We start from the raw sequence: 19,922 nt of genomic DNA on the forward strand, positions 1-19,922 counted from the left end.
AGAATATTGAATCAAATCATATCCAAGATGAATCTTATTTGATCATGACATATGATTTTTTTGTTAGTTGCTGAAATTGGTTAGTTAGAATTTTATTAAGAAGTTCTGCGTTAATGTTTATCAAAGAGTTTGATTCATAGTTCTCTTTCTTTGGGGAGTCCCTATGTGATTTGGGGAGGAGTCTAATTCTAGCTTCATAGAATGTATTTGATAACATGTCTCTCATAGATACTAGATGGATGCATCTTGGTTTTTGATACTACTATCTAATCTATGTCCTCTATTTGGAAATTTAAGTCCATTGATATTGAGAGTTAAGACAGAAATATCTGATAAGTCCTGCTATGTTATACACCTGTTGTTAGGAGCTGTGCCTCATCTACTCTTAACATATTTACCTTGTCCTCTGGTAGGGAGCATTTTATATAACCAGTTCCTCTTCTTAATCTTCTCTATGTAGGATATATTTGATTATATTCTATTCTGATAATTTGGTGGACATAGGTTGTTTCAAGTTTTCTTTGTCATGAAATATGTTTATATATCCTTTAAATGTAAAGGAGTTTGGCTTGGGACCATATTCATGGTTGGTAGTTGTTTACCTTTAATGTTTGTCATATATAATGCCAGGCTTTCCTTTTTACCATATTAGCTAAGAAATCTGTATTTATTCTGACTGTAAATCCTTTATAAATAATCAATCTTTTCTCTATGGCATCTTTAACAATCCTTTCCTTGATCTTTAATAATCCTCCAATGGATTATGATATCATGGTGGATTGTTCAGTTCTAGAATTCTGATTGGTTTCTAAAGGCTTTTCTTCTCTGAATAAGCCTATCTCTTTGGATGTTTGGCATGTTCTCTGCTAGAATTCTGTAATGTGCTTCCCATCCATTTAGTTTCTTGCTCTACTCCTTCCTGATACCTATCTCCCTGAAATTTTATCTTCTAACTGAGTCTTGAAGTTCTGGCAAGATCATTTCTTATTTCTCGGATTTGTTCTAAATGATTAGTTCCTCTTTCCTGTTAGATCTATTCTGTCATTGACTCTGAGATTACCTTCTATGTTATCTATTTGCTATGGAGACTTTCTACTTTGTTTTTGATTTCCCTGTCTTCTAATTGGTCATTTTTTAGGGGTTCTGTCTCTTTATTAAGGCTTTGTTTTAGGTCTTGTATGGACTTTCCGTACATTTTTTCTTTGGTTGGGGGAGATGTAAGGGTTGTTTACTTAGCTGTGTCTTCTCTCATATCTTTTAACAAGGCATCCATTTTTTCTTGGACTCCCTTGCCTTCTCAGAATTTATTTATCTTTCTGTTTGAAATCTCCATGAATTATTTTACTAATGACTGGTTGGTCTCATCTTGTTCACAAATTTGCTTGTAGAGGTTTTCTATCTTTCCATTAATCACATTTTTCAGCAGTATCTGTAATATATTTTAATAACTATCTTCTACATCCTTGATTGTCTGTTCTAATGCCTGGTTGTTTACTGTGTGAATTATACTACTTTGACATCACTTTTCTTGTATTTTTCTGATTTGTTCTGTCCATTTGGAGGTTTTCTTTTGGGGGATCTATGATATTAATAAGTGACTCTCTATGTTCTTGGTTGATTTACATAGGGTCTTGGTTTGGTTTCCTGTTGTGATGTGTTTTTCTGGAATTGTATTTTTGTCAAGTTCATTAAGTTTAGGAATAGAAATCAGTTGTGGTGAGATGTTGTGATGTTAATATTTGTGGTTCCAGTGACCATTTGGACTGTCCAGTGGTATGGTGAATTGTTTATGTGTGTGGATGTGGCTTTCCCTGATGTACACTTCTGTCCCTGCTTGTTTCAATGTTGTCCTTTTATTTCCACTCTGCACATTTGCTTTTGAATGTGTTGCCCAATGTATTCCTGGCTGGCACCTTTTCATAGATTTCTGTTTTCTTGTGAAGACGGTATAAAATCTTCTTATGAATTGTATGTGTATAATTATATCTATATTTATAGCTGCATATCTATAATTATAGCTGATTTGATGTGACGCTCTAGATGTTGAGGACCTGCTAGGATTCTAAATCTCTGTTTCATTAGAGATTGCTAGGATAATTTTCTGTTGTTATTCTGTCAATGTTTTTCCTCTTCCTCAGATTTATTTTTTATATTGTGGATTTTTTCACATAATTTAGGATTTGTGATTGTTGTATCAGGTTATTTTGCTTTCCTGCTTATGCTACTTTGAAATATTGATTTCAGGCTTGTAAGAAGAAACAGAAAGAGACAGAAATATATGTTATTAAATTGAGAGAAAGAGAAGACATTTAAACCTATTTATTACAAGTAAATTAATATTAAGCAAAGCTAATGAAAATAATTACTTATTTACTCTTCAGAGGATGAGTATAGTCCTCTTGGGTATCTCAGAGGAAAGGCTTTAGACTCATTACAATTGATGACTTACATTGAAATTATTGGCTAAATGCTCTTCTTCAGAAAGGGAAAAGCTCCATTACTTCCATATTAGTATTATAAAATCATAATAGCTGCATGTTGAATAGTTTTCCATTTGATATTTTCAATTCCATTCTTCATCCATTATTTATCTAGGGCTTTGAATGACCAATTCCTTAAAATACCTATATTGCTTATATTGCGATGTAAATCACAGTAATATAAATATGAATTTATCTTTGAGTCTCATCTTGAGCTACATTCATATGAAATTTATGCAGTCGCAAGCAAGAAACCTGACTTTTTTTTACTCTATTCTTTGTTGTAATCAATAAATCCTTTCTCTTTAGAAATGTGTTCTCAGCTTTTAAATTGCTCCAGTAAACATCATGTGTTTATAGTACTTTTACTGAAGTAAATATAAAGTTTGGAACATGAAGACAACTCCCCTATTATCACTTTAAAGTAAACCCTTGGGGATTATTTTATATATAAAAATAAAAAAGTGCAATGCAATGTTTATACATGAATAATATAATGATTAAGACAGTCACATGAACTAACATAGCAATTCTCAATGAATATAAAGGAATCAAAATATTGTGTTCATGAATATCACTCATTTTTTAAAAATGACTACTCAATACAAAGTTTATATTATATTTGAAATTTACAAAATGAAAATTACACTCAGATTTGCTGTCAATATCCTGTTTCTAGGAATGCATTTATTCAGCAAACAAGGAAACAAAAATAAGGGTTTGTCACATAGAATGAAAAATGTAGAAGCAGACTGTCTTTCCTTAAGATGTTAAGTACCTGCAAATCGTGTGATTTATTCAAAGATACTATACACACTCATAAAAGAAGTTGTGATCAGAAATGATAGGTAAGCAAAGTAACTGGAAAACTGTATGTATCAATATAGGATGACAAGTTTTCAATAAATGAGCCTATTATTCTGTATCTCTAACACACATACAGCATTCTACATTTTCCCACATACTTCCGTTCTCTTAGCTCAGTTCCTGATCGATATTCTTCTATTTCATGATTTCAATTCCTTCTAAAATAACAAGGTGGGCGTTTTTTTGTCTCTAGATCCAATACATTCTAATATCTTGGAATAGTAGTATGAATTCATGGAGTTTGACTTGGATGTCAAGTATGAAGATTTTGTATTCAAGGTACTCTTAATTGGCCTGAAGCATACAAAGATACACAGTATACTAAGAACAAGGGACTTGATCTCAGTGAAACATACAGATCCAGGCAAGATCCTGAAGCAAAGAAAAGCAAGGGAGCGCAAACCTCAGTCAACTATAATTACAAAGAATGGAACTGATTTCTGATGTGTCTGGGTGGCAGCTCTATGTGTTTGTATGTGTGTGTGTGTGTGTGTGTGTGTGTGTGTGTGTGTGTGTGTGTGTGTGTGTGTCAGTACAGAGAGAGAAAGAGAGACAGACAGAGGGAGAATTTAGTGTGGCTTCCACATTTACAGTCCATAGAGCATTATTTGTTAGGGAGGAGGTGCTCATATCAGAGCTGCGATATAACTGTCATCACTTTACTACAAAACAAACACTTGCTTAATCTCTAATTAAATAGGGAAAATAAATTAACATCTTACACGATTGTTTGACAATTGATTAGTATATTGAAGGCCAAAGGGAGGAATTGGAGATCAATATAAACGTTTTCCTCTCTTCTAAATATTACACTGCAATAGATGTGATTTCAGTCATCTCCTGCCATGTACTTCCAGTTGAATTACTAATATGCTTAATAATATAGAATATGTGATAGAGAAATAAATCAGCCAGCAAGCACAAAGAATTTGTGATAAGATTGAGCTTTTGAGCAGGGTTGCCACAACTTTTAGGAATGTAATTCTTTCATATGAACTTCAAATTTTGTGGCTTTCCCTGTGTGATCAAATGGCAAGAAAGTACTGTAGAAATAATAATTCTTTTTCAGCCAAGTAGAAAGTGCTCATGTTCCCATCCTCACGTTGCAAATTTCCATTCCCTATAGACTCTCTGTTAGAGTGTTTTCATTTAAAATACTTCAGCACCTCATCCTTCTCTGTGGGAGACAAGAAAAAAGATAATTTTGTTTCTGTATTAAATTATGTAATTTAGCATGTACAGGCATTATTTGTATAATTACAGAACTTTGTAATAAATATAAGTAGGTATCATTTCACAATAAAAATATAATTAAAATCACTTAATAAGACTAGAAGTCACAGAATTTTCTGCATGAAAACATATATTAGATTAGTTGCAGAATTTCTATTTTGAGATAAAATTTATATTGAAGTATAATGCACTTTACCTAAGGATTGAAACATTTTATTGAAAAATATATTTCCTGGAGATATTTTTCCTTCATAATTTTAGGGATATCATTGGACCCATTGTAATAATGAGATGTACAAGACGTTATGTTGAAAGACGAATTTTACAACCTTGGCCGGCGAGGGAGTGGAGATGGGTAAGGATGGGAAGGGGAAACAAAGGAAGAGGAAACAATGCTTGATAAGAAATGAACTCAATTACTTTGTCCATATAATTGTAACCCCTCTGTATGATATTTTCACAATAAAAAATTAAGAAGAAAATGATCCCAAAGTAATCATTTTTTATTATTTTCCTATTTCCAAGTGATTTACCTGCAATTTAGAAATCAAAATATATAATTTAATTTAATTTAACCAAAAATATTATTGAGTATAAGATTCTTATACTCTCTACATTATTCACACTGAGATCATCATATATGGTGAGTTTGAAATGATTAGTCTCTGTTTGACCCATGTTAATATTATTTACAATGTAAGTCTAATGTTTAAAAAGTAGTATTTATTTTAGTTGCTCTGAAGAGACAATAACTTATATAATCAAAGACTAAAAATGATTACATTTAAAATTTAGATGTCAGGAAATGTTTTTTTATCACACTGGTTACTGGAGCCTTCACAAAAACCTCATGAGACAGTTTATATTGATGAAGCAAAAATCCCAGAGTTTAGACATTTACGAATAGAAAAATCATATCATTCTGAATATGTAGAGCTACATAACAAACTTAGAAAATTTGGTTTTAAATATCTGAATATACTAATACATTTAATTTCAGAGTAAGTTCTTGTTCTGAAAGGAGATAAAATTGCATTTATTTTGAAAAGTAAACCTAAGTATTCATTTAAATAAAAGACAATGTTTAAAATATCACTCATCCAAGACACAAGATGTACAGTTCATTGTTTTTCATGCCTATTATGTTCTCTAAACTTACTACAAATACTAGACTAGGAAACCTAAATCATTGCTTTGTAGGGAAATAGATTCTTAAAACTCATGACTATTACTTTTTCTCAAACAATTACTAGGTAACTGTTTTATATTTTTTGTCATGGAATCCTATTTGATAAATTTTATTCATTACGTTAAATAATTGGCCAATAACAATACAAATTATGCATGAACAAAGTTTAGAACAAGTATTTCTTTCACAAGTCATATCATGGTTCTCTTCAAGAACACTGGAAGGCTGTGTGTTATTTATTTATTTATTAATGGTTATTAATTTTCAGATGTGACAGTTTCATTATTCTCTTTCCATAATATATTTAAAACATTTGATTATACTCCCTCTATTTCCTTTTTGTTTCTCCTTCCTCCAAAGATCTTGTTTTTTACATAAAATTATACCGTTATATAGGCACGTATAAACTCTTTTGGTAGATTTAAGCTAAATTGCAACTTAATTCAAGATGTACAGAAGATTAACAGGATGAACAAAAACGAGTATTTTTTATTAACTTCGGAATTGAACTATCATTATTATTATGGTTAGGGTTAGGATATCAGACAGAATTATAATTAGGGTTAGAGAAATAGCAAATTTAGGTTCAACAGAGGATGACCTATTGCAACAATAATAGTCACAGCACACTGTACTAAAAATGAACTTTACACCATGGGGAGAGAAGAGTAATGGAGATCAGAGAGGGAAGGGATAGTTGGACAACAACAAAGAAGTGAGTAACAATGGTCAACAAGAAATGTACTCTTTACCTTACACATTTAACTGTAATCCCTCTGTCAGCCTCATTACCTACTCAGGAAGCTGATTTCTGAGGACCGCAGTTCAAAGCCAGCCCAGGCAAGAAAGTCTGTGAGAATTTTATCTCCAATTAACTACCAGGAAACCAGAAAGTGGTACTGTGGCTCAAGTGGTACAAGCGCACACCTTGAGCTAAAGTACTCAGGGATTGTGCCCAGGCCCAGAGTTCAAGCCCCACGACTGACATAAAGAAAAAAAAATGTGTTAAATGTTAAGTAAAGCTGAACTTTTTTAGGTTCTAGGAATTCAGGAAAATCTAGGACAATGGAAGTACAATGTATTTCATAATATCAGCATGTGAGATCAATGGGTATAATGATTCCTCTTATGGAACAAGATAGGTTCAGAGATAAGAGTGAGAAAATCTGTAGGGTTTAGGAAAACCTGCAATTTATTTCGAGGATTACAGTGGAATTTCAGGTAAGATTGCCCAAAATGAGCATTTTTCATAAATTTTAGAATTGGAATACCTTTAGTATTAAGGTTATGGTTAGGATTCCAGCCATGGTTAGGGTTAGAGTGACGGAGAAAAAAAAATGAGGGTCAAATTGAAGGTACATTGTAATATAAGCCTGGTAAGAATTAGAACGAATGTGACCAAGAGTATTGCTATTAATATTAGAATCTGCTTGCAATTAGGCTTATATTTATTCTCAATGTTCCAGTTAAGATTAAGTTTAGGGTTAGAAAATGACTAAGATATTGGAAAAAAATGAAACCTATGTATGAAAGGCTTATTTGAATCAAGTTAGGATGAATGAAATCTAGTGTAACACTAACTAGTTATTGTTAGTATTGACATATAATTTGGATTAAAATCAGGGTCAGTATTTTGTTCTGATTATGATTAGTGTTATGAATAGGAAAGTTTTACTATAAAATTGAGTTTTCACTAACAAGTAGAAGCAAAAATGTGAGCCTGAATAGTAACTAGAGCATTATCATTATATTGATTTCTCAGTGATCATTTTTGTAATGATTAATGAGAGTTTTCCAGTCAGGTTTAGGTTGAGAGTTAGCGTTAATTAAAAGACTAGATGATATGTAAATCTGAAATTGTTTTAGGATACAGTGGTTCAGGAAAATGTAGGATTAATGAAAACTACAGTATTTTTCCTGGTAAGAGAATTTGAGGACAAGTAATATAATGGTTCATGTTAGGGAAGAAGATAACTTAACAGGTAGAGCCAGGAAATTTGTTGGATTAGGGCAAATTGAAACTCAATTCCAGAGTGCAAACTGGAATATTCATTCCAATGAATAAAAACTAGAGTATTTTTTAATATTAATTTTGGGCTATTATTAGGTTGAAAATTGGATTTCAGTTCCAGCTGGGCTTAGTGTTAGCATCAGGGAAATGGAAAATTTTTGGTCAAACTGCAAGTAAATTTTGAATAACAAGTCAAGATAGAATTAGGATGAATATGAAATATGAACTTCTAATAATATTAAAATTAGGGGATGATTAGTGTGAGGGTTAGCCTGAATGCTGTGTTAGAAAAATGACAAGGTATTGAGTAAAACTAGAAGCTATTTTAACCAAGATGTGTTGAATCAAAGACAGGATGTGTAATTTTAATGTACTTTTGTGGCTTTTAGAATCCAAAGGCAATTGGTTCTAGGGTTAGGGTTACTTTTCTAATTTATGAACTAATAAATTAAAGGCACAATTCTTTCTTTCTTACAAACCAAGACCGTCACAAGTTGGGGAAAAAACAATTTTCTACATGAAAATGTGTCTTAAAATATTTTCCAACCAGGATTAAATAATAGTGAACAGGGTGTCATTTATTAAAATTAGGTAAGTTGATGATAAAACTTTCAAAATATCCAAACACATAAGATTGGAACTCAGATATGTTATTGGGAAAACAGATACTTGCTCTAGCTGGGAAATTATGTGTGTGTGTGTGTGTGTGTGTGTGTGTGTGCGCACGTGTGTGTGTATGCACCCACCACAGGTGTTCAAATCAGGCCTGGGCCCTGTCGTCAGCTTATTTTGTGGAAGTATGGCACTAAACCACGTAGCCACAGACTTTCTTCTGGCTTTTTAGTAGTTATTTTGAGATAAATATCTCATGGATTTTTCTGTCTGGAGTTAATCTTCTGATCCCCAGCAATCCTTGGGTTAGTGTTACTGTGGGTGCTACCACAAAGTGACAGTTCATTAAACTGGGAGCAATATGGAAGTACTTTTGCAAGATATGAAGTAACCAGTTCATTAATGTGGGAGTAACAGGATCACATTTGATTGCCTTCAAACACATTATTTCTGATGAGTTTAACTGAAGCCCAAAGCATAATCCAAGCCTATTAGCCACACTGTATGAAGTAGCACATATTCATGGTGTAAAATATGTACAATGAATTAAATCCTGAATCAAAAGACTTTGTTGGGTTTGCACCAAAGAAATAGAGTGTCATTGAAATGAAGTCCAGACTGGAGGCTTGTAGCTAGCAGGAGAGCATATGCTTAGTGTGTGTCCAACCTCCAGGACCATAAAGAAGTAAAAGAGAAAGTGTAAGAGAAAGAGGAAAGGAAAGGAGGAAGAAGGGTTAAGAGAGGAGGAAGGGCATAGCAGGAGGGAGAAGAGGAGGGGAGAGGGAGAAAGTAGAGGTAGGAGAGAAGGAAGAGGGAAACAGGACCCAGGGGAAGAGGAGCAGGAGAGGAGACAGGAGGAGGAAGATAAATGCAATATAACAGCAAGAATTGTTGGAAAACATTTTGCATAAGTGATTTGCATGTGCATGGCAGGATTATTTTCTAATCAGAGACAGCTAGCACAGTGACAATATGGGTGATACCTGTTGCTGTCATTTTATTCTCTTTCTTCAGTGAGGAGTTCAGAAGATATACTGAGTTTGGTTCGGTGTTTACTTCAGGATTTCTTTTTCATGAATCAAACAATGGGAAGAAATAAATAATTCAGAGGGCCCCATGCAAAAATATAATACAAGAGGAAAGTAAAACTGTTTTTAATGTATAATAGCTTGTCATTTGTTTTTGTTTTTGTTTTTGCCAGTTGTTAATTGCTCCAAGGCTGTGCCCTGGAGATCTTTCCAAGTCACCACGTGAAACTCCATTTCTGTAGTCCCTGTGGGTGTGCGTGCGTCCTTAGGTCACCGGTTGAGATGTGTGGCCAACTCCTTTTTCGGTGGATGTGCAGTGAGTGGATGTGTGTGCATGCTCCCCAGCATTGCCAGATGAGTCACGCCCACCCTTCCCACCTAAATTCCCTGTCTCAGTTGCTCCATTTCTCCCAGGAGCTGGCAGCCATGGGTCTAGAGTTGAGGCTACTGCTGCCTTCTCCTCCTCCAGCTGTGCTGGTACTGGTCTTCTGTGCTCCTGAGTGCGTGGCCCATCCTAGGGAGATTCTATTCTGGGGTCACTGCCTGCCCCCGTGAGTGCGGGGTGGGGGACACCATGTTTGTACACTGCATAGTCCATGGGTATAGGAAGGCTGGGGATGCAGCCTGCCCCCTTGGGGCCAGGCGGCACAGCCGTGGTTCACCTCATGAGTCTTTAAAGGGGTCTGGATACTGGAGCCATGTGTTGGCCCCTCTGCCAGCTGGCTTGTGAGAGCTGCAAAAGTTCAGCAACCTGGAGCCCCTTCAGCATCTCTGTGGACCTCTATTTTCTGGTCCTTGTGGACTCTGGTACAGGGCCAAACCTACATATGCCAATAAGTGCCAGAGAAGTCTGGACTTGCAGCACACCAGCTGCAGCACCGAGGGAATGAAGCCCCCCTTGCTTTGCAGTGTAGCCTCCTCCATCGCCCTTCTGGCCCACGTGGGCACAGCTCTGGGTGCCATTCCAGGGATACTCCATTTGGGGGCAATGGGCTCAACCCCTACCCTCGTAGTTCTCCAAAGCAGGGGAAAGGGCTTGGCTTTGGCAATGTAGGCTGCACAGATGGAACGCAGGACTTGGCATCTGCCCTGCCTTCCCCCCTGGCTTTGGCACCTGAGTCTGGGTTGCATGGTTTGGTCACTAATGGAACCTTGTTGGCTACAGCCCACCTCAAAGGTCCTGCACCTGCTGCAGCAGAAATGCGGTGTCCTGGATCCCCTAAGGGTCACCACATGGACCTCTGATGGGTCTATTTGTGCTGGGTGTGGTTTCATTTCAGGACTCCCATTAGGAAGTGCCACTCCCCTTCGTGGTACTGCAAGCAAGAGGTGCCACATATAATATCTACTTTCTAACATTTTCCTTCACTGAGATAAACAGAACTTGGAGATATAAATAAGTTTTATAAAAACAAAATATATAATCTATATCACTTCAACCTTCTAAATCATTGTAATATTTTAATCTAATAGGAATTACGTTTGTAATTACTTATTTTACATTTGAATGTAACTAATGTAATGTATTTTGTGTATATTTTACTATTCTAGTATAATTTCATTTGTACTTCTTACATACAATTTTTTTCAAATTCTGAGATTCAATCACGTGTTTATGGATAAGTGTTTTGTTGTACTTTTATTTTAGTTTTCCATTATGGCCTTATGAATACAAACAACAAGATCCATTCTTGCTAATATAAAGTTCAATGATTTTGGACTAGAAAATCAAGGATTTGATTCATACAGTAATTTCATATCATACAGTAATGTGTATCACTTTGTGTAATACTGCTCCATAAAGTAATTAATAATTCAGGTGGCACCCACTTCATCTGGCATGCTCGTCTGTCTGGTGAAGTAGGATCCTAATGGCAGCCTGCCCATATAGGGCCATTGTGGGCACTTTCTTGGAACTGTGGGAGAAGATCAGGGTACACCTGCTGTTCGGCTAGGGCAGCAACTCGGCAGCTGCTGTGTGAATGACACAGTGTCACTGACTCACATCTAACACATGCTTGCCCCATGGGCTTGGGCCCTGAGGATCAGCCCCTGGGAGCACACACACCGAGGGCAAGGGACGCCTACCTAGGAAGGTGTGCAGACCAAATAGAAGCTACTCTTCAGATTGGCTGGTACAGTATTTATTCTCCTTAGAGCAGGGGAAAATTCTGCTCTGCTGTGGGGAGAAAACAAGAAAGACAGACCCAGGAGGGTGAAGCCAACTTTTGTACTCAGGCTAGCAAGGAAACTTTCCTCCATGCACTCTCCAGCAGGCTTAGGAAGTCATTCTATGCTCCTTGTCCATGAAGTAGCAGCCAGGCACACTCACGTCTGGTACTCCTGGCTGCTCTTTTGGGTTTGTTTGTTAATTTATACAGACAGGCCCTCCCTCAGACAGCAGAGTTTTTCTGGGTTTTGTAAAAGGTTCTGCATCTGAGCATTCCCAATGTTTGGTTTTTGCATTGTTTCTTGTAAATGCCTTGTGAAATTTGTGTTTTAGGTGTTGAGGTGCTAGAGAAGGAGCCAGATTATGAACATAGTTTCCTACCAGTCTTTCATTTAAAAATGAGAACAGATTCTCTATAAAAATGCCTATTAGGAAGTAAATTTGAGAGGGGAAAAATGGCTGCTTTCTCATAAGATCAAAATTTGCTAGTTTTATATGCATGTTTTATGCACTCAAAATACAATTAAGTAACTCACTATCTAGGAACAATTGTTCAGAGCTAAGAGTTAAGTGTCTGGGAGCTAGAGGCAGGGTGTTTGTGAGCTTTATCCAAAGGGAGGGAAGAAAGTTAAAATTCATAATTGACTTTGTAGAATCAAGGTGGAAATACAAAATGAGAATTACAAGAAACTTCTTTGCTATTCGGGGTCTTTTATTGTTCCATATGAACTTTTGGATTGCTTCTTCTATTTCATTGAAGAGTGACATTGAGATATTGGTAGGTATCACATTGAATTTGGATATAGCCTTTGGCAGTATTGCCATTTTCATGATGTTATTCCTCCCATTCCAGGAGAATGGGAAGTTTCCCACTTCCATAGCTCTGCTTTAATTTTCTTTTTCAGGTTTTTAAAGTTCCCATCATAGAGTTCCTTCACCTCTTAAGTTAACTCCTAGGTATTTTATTTTTTGTGCGGCTAGTAAAAAGGGGTTGCTTTCCTAATTTCAGCTTCACTCTTATCGTTATTGGAATACAGGAAAGCCATTGATTTCTGAAGGTTAATTTTATACTCTGCTAGTTTGCCAAAGTTTCTGATCTGCTCAAGTAACTTGGGAATGGAGTCCATGGGTTTCATTAAATACAAGACCATGTCATCTTCAAAGAGGGAGAGTTTTACTTCATCTTTTGCTATTTGGATCCCTTTAAGATTGCATCTTATCTTATTGCCCCAGCTAGCATTCTAATACTAAGTTGAAAAGGAGTGGAGAGAGCAGACATCCTTATCTTATTCCTGAATTTATAAGAAATGGGTTTAACTTCTCACTATTAATATAATGCGGGCTGTAGGTTTGTCAATTCTTAGCAGAAAGAACAGCACTGGAGCAATATCAGTTCCAAATTTCAACTGCTACTAAAAAGCCATAGTAATAAGAACAGCTTGGTTCTATCACAAGAACAGACCTGAGGACCAATGGAGTAGGACTGAAGACTCAGAAATGAACCCCCTGACCGATAGCTACCTAATCATTAACAAGGGAGCTAAAAAACAGAGAATGGAAGAAAGACAGCCTTTTGAGTAAATGGTGTGGGCAAAATTGGTTAAACACCTGTTAAACTAAAGCTGCATCTGTGTATATCATCCTGCACAAGATTCAACTCCAAATGGATCAAAGACCTCAAAATAAAAGAGAACACCATGAAAACATTACATGAAGGAATAGGATAAACTCTAGGGCTTATTAGCACATACCGAAATTTTCTTAATAGAGAGCCAGAAACAAAGAGTAAAAAAAAATAAGTTAAGAAATTCATTCCTTAATTCATCTCTTTCTAAAACAAGTAATTTACTATTACAAGATGAGATGGAATTATAAATTCCAAGTGCTGATACAGTCTGTATGTAATAAACATATTACAATAGCAAAAAAAAGAAATCAAAGAAAGGTTGGACAAATGGGATTGCATGAATCATAAGAGCTTCTGCAAGGCAAAGGTCATAGCTAGCAATATCAATAGAAAGCACACGTTCTGGGAGAAGATCTTCATGAGGTATAAAACGGACAAGGTCTTATATCTAAAATGTACTTAGGACTCAAAAAATTAAATCCCCAACAGCAAATCCTCAAAGAAACAACTTTGCTCAATAATTAAGTGGGCTATTAACTTAGAGACTTCTCTGAAGAGGAAATAAAAATGGCCATTAGACACATGAAGAAATGCTCAACTATTCTAGCCACAAAAGAAATGCAAATCAAGACAACATTATGATTGCGCCTTACTCTAGTTAGAATGTCTATAATCAAGAAATTTATTTTTTTTCTGTTGATGTGGCGTTGAGGAATCGAACCCAGTGCCTCATTCATACAAGGTAAAACACTCTACTATTGAGCCACCTTCCCGGTCACTAATCAAGAAATTTAATAATATCATGTTGGAGGGATGTGGCTAAAAAGGAACCCTATTTCATTGATGGTGGGAGTGTAAACTTGTTTAACCACTTTGGAATGCAGTATGGAAGGTCTTCAAAAAACTCCATGTAAAGTTCCCCTATGTCCCAGCAATCCCACTTTTGGGCATTTAGGCATTTTCCCAAATGATCACAAACAAGGTCATACCAAAGTTCCCTGTCCAACCATGTTTATTGCAGTATTATTCACCATAGCTAAGATATGGAACCAACCTCGATGCTCCTCAGTTCATGGATGGATCAAGAAAATGTGATACACACACACACACACACACACACACACACACACACACACAATGGAATTCTATGCCTCCATTAGAAAGAATGAAATTGTCACATTTGTTAGGAAATGGAAAGGCTTAGTAAATATTATATTAAGTGAAGTAAGCCAGGCCCAAAGAAACATACATCCCATGGTTTCCCTTGTTTGCAAGGGCTAGTACATGTCTAGGACAAGCATAGAAGATCAAAGGCTATGGACGTATAACCATATAAGATGACATTAAGTGAAAGGTATCCCAAGTCAGACACACAAGTGGTTTTTTCTTTCTTGTTTTTGTTTTTAATATACTTATAATGCGCTATGTGATTCTTTTGTAGGTTCATCCCTCCATGGTATAATCCCTGTTTTCATTGTATTTGATCCCAGCGTTCTGCATTTTTATATACATTTTTGTAATTTGGGGAGTGGAAAGGTTATAGCAGAATGCTGAAATGGGGATGCAGGTTGACCCATTGTGATGATGAGATGTACAGGACACTGTGTCAAAAATGAATTTACAATGTCAGGTAGGGGTCAAGGAGGGAGGAGTTGGAGAGTTGGGGAGGGAATGGGGTAGTAGGGGAAAAAAAAGGAGGAGGTAACAATGCTCAATAGGAAATGTACTCATTACCCTACTCATGTAACTGTAAACCCTCTGTATAGTATTTTTACAATAAAAAATATAAAACTCTCTTCCTGGTCTAGAATTCCACTGCTGCCCTCTTCATTGCATTTTTTGACTTTTCTGGCTGTGGTTAGATCCATCTGCCTAGTGGATCAGTAGTCTTCGAGGCTTCTTGGTAATGAAGTGGGACTTGGATTATCCAGGGATAGTTGGAACTAGGCTAAGGACAGGACAAAACCACTTCCAGGGCATGGCTTCTTCATTTCCCTCCCCCCTCCCCATGCAACTAGGATTGCAAGCAGAATTTCTCTGAATTTGACTCCAGAAAACAATCACTGAACCAAAAGGCAAGGTCACCAAACACCTCCCCTTCTCCCCCCATTCCCTCCTTTCTTCCTCCTTGGTAAAGTACAAAATAATTTTACAGGTTTTGGCAAACTCACAAATTGCCTACCACCTCCCCTTTTAAACTAGGTTTAAAGTCACTAAGTCATGTAAACGGATAATGCCGCACTCATGATTCTGTACAACCACTTCAGGTTGTTTGATGCTTTAATTTGTTGTTGTTGTTGGTGGTGGTGGTAGGAGGGCCTGAATTCTGGGTCTGGTCACTGTACCTGATGAGCTTTTCAGCTCAAGGCTAGTCTTTTACCACTTGAGCCTCAGAATCATTTCCACATTTTTCTGCTTATGTGGTGCTGAGGAATTGAACCCAGGACCTCATGCATTCAGGAAAAGCACTCTAACACTGAGTCTCCTTCCCAGCCTTAATGCTTCAATTCTTTAAATTTTATTTTTGTCAGTCCTGGGGTTTAATCTCAGGGTGTTAACATATCCCTGAGTTCTTCAACTCAAGTGGAGCCCTCTAGCATTTCAGCCACAGTGCCAATTCCTGTTTTCAGATAAGCGTCTTTCAGACATTCCTGCCAGGGTTTGCTTTGATCAGTGAATTTTTAAATTATATTTCTTCTATGTATTGGAATATTGCAGTTTATCTGAAATTTAAATGGTTTTTTTCTTTCTTGCAATTGTTTCTAACATATTTATAAGATTATTTCTTTGTTGCTTTGTATGTCCCTCCCCCATGTTATAACCCCTGCTTCCATTTTATTTGATATTGGTATAATTTGTGGAGGGAGTGGGCAAAAACCAACCTTTAAATAGGGATACGTTGTACCCACTGCAACAATGAGCTATACAAGTCATTATGTACAATAACGAACTTTACAACTTTTGCCAGGGGGGGGTGTTGGGGGGTTGGAGAAGGGAGATCGGAAGGGATGAGAAGTGGAAACAGGAGGAGGCAACATGCTTGATAAGAATTGTACTCCTTACCTTACCCATGTAATTGTAACCCCTCTGTACGGCATTTTGCAAAAAAAAAATTAAAAAACGTTTGTCAGAATAATGTCAAAAAGTTTTTGACAGAATAATCATTAGTGTATCACCTAGAATCTGGATATGATTAGTAACTCTAGAGGATTTTCTCATACTTTCAGAATTTTCGTAAACATACATAATAAGTCAAATGAGGTGTTTTATACCTATAATCCTAGCTACTCTGAAAATGGAAATATCGATAGTTGCAGTTCAAGGTCAAGCTGGAAAACATACAAGAGACCTCCAGCTCAATCAATAAAAGCTGGGTGTGCCAATGTGTGGTTGTCATCCTACCTATGCTGAAAATAAAACTAGGAAGTTCACTATCCAGGTAGCCTAGGAATAAACAAATACAAGATTCTATCTCAAACACAAACAAAGCAAAAATTGCTGGATGTGACATTGTTCAAATGGTCAGATGCCTGCCTGGCAAAGCAAGGCTCTGAATTTGAATCCAAGTACATACCTCAAAAAATTAAAAATAAACAACATTAATTATTTCTCTAAATCACTTCTCAGTGCAATTATCTTATGTATTCCTCAAATAATCTGGTAGTGAAAGCAGAGAATTGATTAAGCCAGATCAACATAATAGGTGAAATGAACCCTAGGATAAGTATTGAAATGTTTCTTTTTTCTTGCTTGCAATTGTCTCTAACATATTTATAAGATTATTTCTTTGTACTGGGAACGCCTAGCTTCTTCATGGCTCACAGGCTGGTGTGCTCCTGTGGACCCATTCACCAATTAGGCCTGCTAGGCTCCAAATTCAGATGCCAGCCCTGCCAAAAGATTCATCTTGATGTCAGAAGCAAATCGTTGACCTGTTTTCCTTTCCTGTGCAACTCCTGGGTTTCAGCTAGGATGGAGAATGCATGGGCCACCCTGTGGTCATGGGAGTAAGTTGTTATACATTTCAGACGAGTTGTACCTGTCATCATATACTCAAGAAAATACACAATACATCCATGAATAGCATACAAAATAAAGACAATAACTACACTTAATATACGATGCAGTCCACACACGGATGTGAATATACATCCCATGTTTCAATGATGCATTGAGGACTATTTTGGCCTCCCTGGGGCTCAATCTCAGTTCCTGGGAATAGCCCAGCTCCTTACTGGCTCACAGTTTGGTGTGATCATGTGGACCCAACGGGCAGTTGGGCTTCCTAGGCCTCAAGTTCGAATCCCAGCACTGCCCAAAATTCACCCTGATGTGAGAAGCCAGTCATTGCACCTGATTTCATGTGCTGTGCAAATTCTGGGTCTCAGCTAGAATAGAGAAGGTATAGGCAACTCTATACTCATGGGAATAGGTTGTCATCCAGTTCACCACAGTTATATCTGTCAACCTATACTCAAGAAAATACACAAGGGCTGGGAACGTGGCTCAGTTGTAGAGCGTTTGCCTTGCATGCTCAAGGCCCTGGGTTCGATTCCTCATTACCACATAAGCAAAAAAAAAGCCGGAAGTGGGCGCTGTGGCTCAAGTGGTAGAGCGCTAGCCTTGAGCTGAAGAGCTGAGGGACAGCGCCCAGGCCCAGAGTTCAGGACCCACGACCGGAACCCCCCCCCCAAAAAAAAGAAAATACATAATACATCAATGACTAAGACACAAAATAAAGAGAATGACTACACCAAACGCAAGATGTCACCCACTCATGTTTGGAAATATAGATCCTTTGTTTAATTATGAATTTATGACTATATTGGCCCCTACCAGGACTCCATCTCAGGTCCCAGGAATGGCCTACCTCCTTAGTGGTTCACAGGCTGGTATGCTCACCATGACCCATTCACCAATTGGGCCTGCTAGGCCTTGAGTTCAAATTCCAGCACTGCCAAAAGATTCATTCTAATGTGAAAAGCCTGTTCTGTGAATGTCCTGAGTCTCATTGAGGATGGAAAATGCTATATAAGCAACTCAATAGCCATGGGAATAGGTTGTCATCCATGTAAGCACAGTTATATCTGTCACCATATTCAATAAAATGCACAATACATCCATGAATAAGATAAATACAAAATTAATAAAAAGTGTAACTACACTGAGTGCAAGATGCATACCACACCTATAGGTAAATAGAGATCCTATGTTTAAAAAAGTTGGGCTTGCTATTTTGTCCAGTGCTGGGGCTTCAAATCAGGCCCTAAACCAGGCCTGACAATTTGGTCTTCAAGGATGGTGAGCTTCCCCTTCCCCCTCAGTGCAACAGAGCTATCCAAACCTGAATTCAAATCCCAGCGCTCACAAAAGATTCATCCTGCTGTCAGAAGCCAGTTGTTGCACACGTTTTCCTCTCCTGTGAAAGTCCTGAGTCTCAACCAACAAGAGGAATTCATAAGCAACCCTATAAACATAGGAACAGGTAGTCATCCATGTCAACAAAGTTATACCTGTCACCATATTTAGTAAAATACACAATACCTCCATGAAATAGAGACAAAATAAGGAGAAGTTCACCGAACACAAGATGCTGTACAAACATGTATGCCAATATAGATCGTATGTTTAAATTACGAATTCATGACTATAGTGGACCAACCTGGCAATTAATGTCAGATCCTGGGAATGGCCTAGCTCGTTAGTTGCTCACAGGTTAGTGTGTTCACCTTGACTTATTGGCCAATTGGTCCTACTAGGACCTGAGTTAAGATCCCAGCACTACCAACAAGTGGATCGTGGAGTAAGAAGCCAAGTGTGAAACTTATTTTCCTTTTCTCTGAATAGCCTGGGTGATCCTGAGAATCCTGGCATGATGGAGAACATTTCTATAAATCTAGATGCTCTGTGACAGGATGTCATCAATGTAATAAATTTAAGGAGTTTCATCTTAGTACAATCAATGGCAAATAAATGCATAAAACAAAAAATACAAGAACAACCACACCAAACATGTATGGACTGAACATCTATACGTAAGTATAAATCCTATCTTTACAATGTATATAAATAGTATGCTTCCAGGGCTGGGGCTTGAATTCAGGACTAGTGAACAGGCCTAACTTTCTTACCTTCAAATACGGTGATCTTCCCCTTCATCCACATTGCAGCAGATTTACCCAGATCCTGAGTTCAAATCCAAAGCCTGGAAGAATAAACAGCGTGAATTGCAAGCCAGGGAGCTAAATTATTTTTATTTTACTTTTCTCAATATGGCGCTTGAACTCAGGTCTTGGCAACTCTACCTCAGCTTTGATCACCCTAGGCTGGGTTGCAGCCACTAGATCTACAGCTCCTCATGGGATCCTAGACCCCCAGGCCTTGCAGGGAAAGCAATGCACAGAAAAAATATGGCCATTTTATGTTTTCTTCCTTTGCATGGTGACCCTCATGGGTCTGAATGACACTGTTGCATAGGGTACTTCACCTTGCATTGCTGAAGGCTGCCAGACTATTAGGGATGCCATAGGCCCACGTGGCAACATAGGCCCTGATTTCGAATCCCTGTCCTGACACCATCCAATGGCAGGAGCTACTATGAAAATGGTTCCCATCCACAGGATTAACAATGGAATGTTGTCAATGTGATGGTTGAATGAATTGATCATGAATGATGCTCCTATAAAATTAAACAGCATCATTTCA

The sequence above is a fragment of the Dipodomys spectabilis genome, unplaced genomic scaffold, assembly GCF_019054845.1.
Source record: "Dipodomys spectabilis isolate Male_0828 unplaced genomic scaffold, ASM1905484v1 ptg000151l, whole genome shotgun sequence".
Taxonomy (NCBI): Eukaryota; Metazoa; Chordata; class Mammalia; order Rodentia; family Heteromyidae; genus Dipodomys; species Dipodomys spectabilis.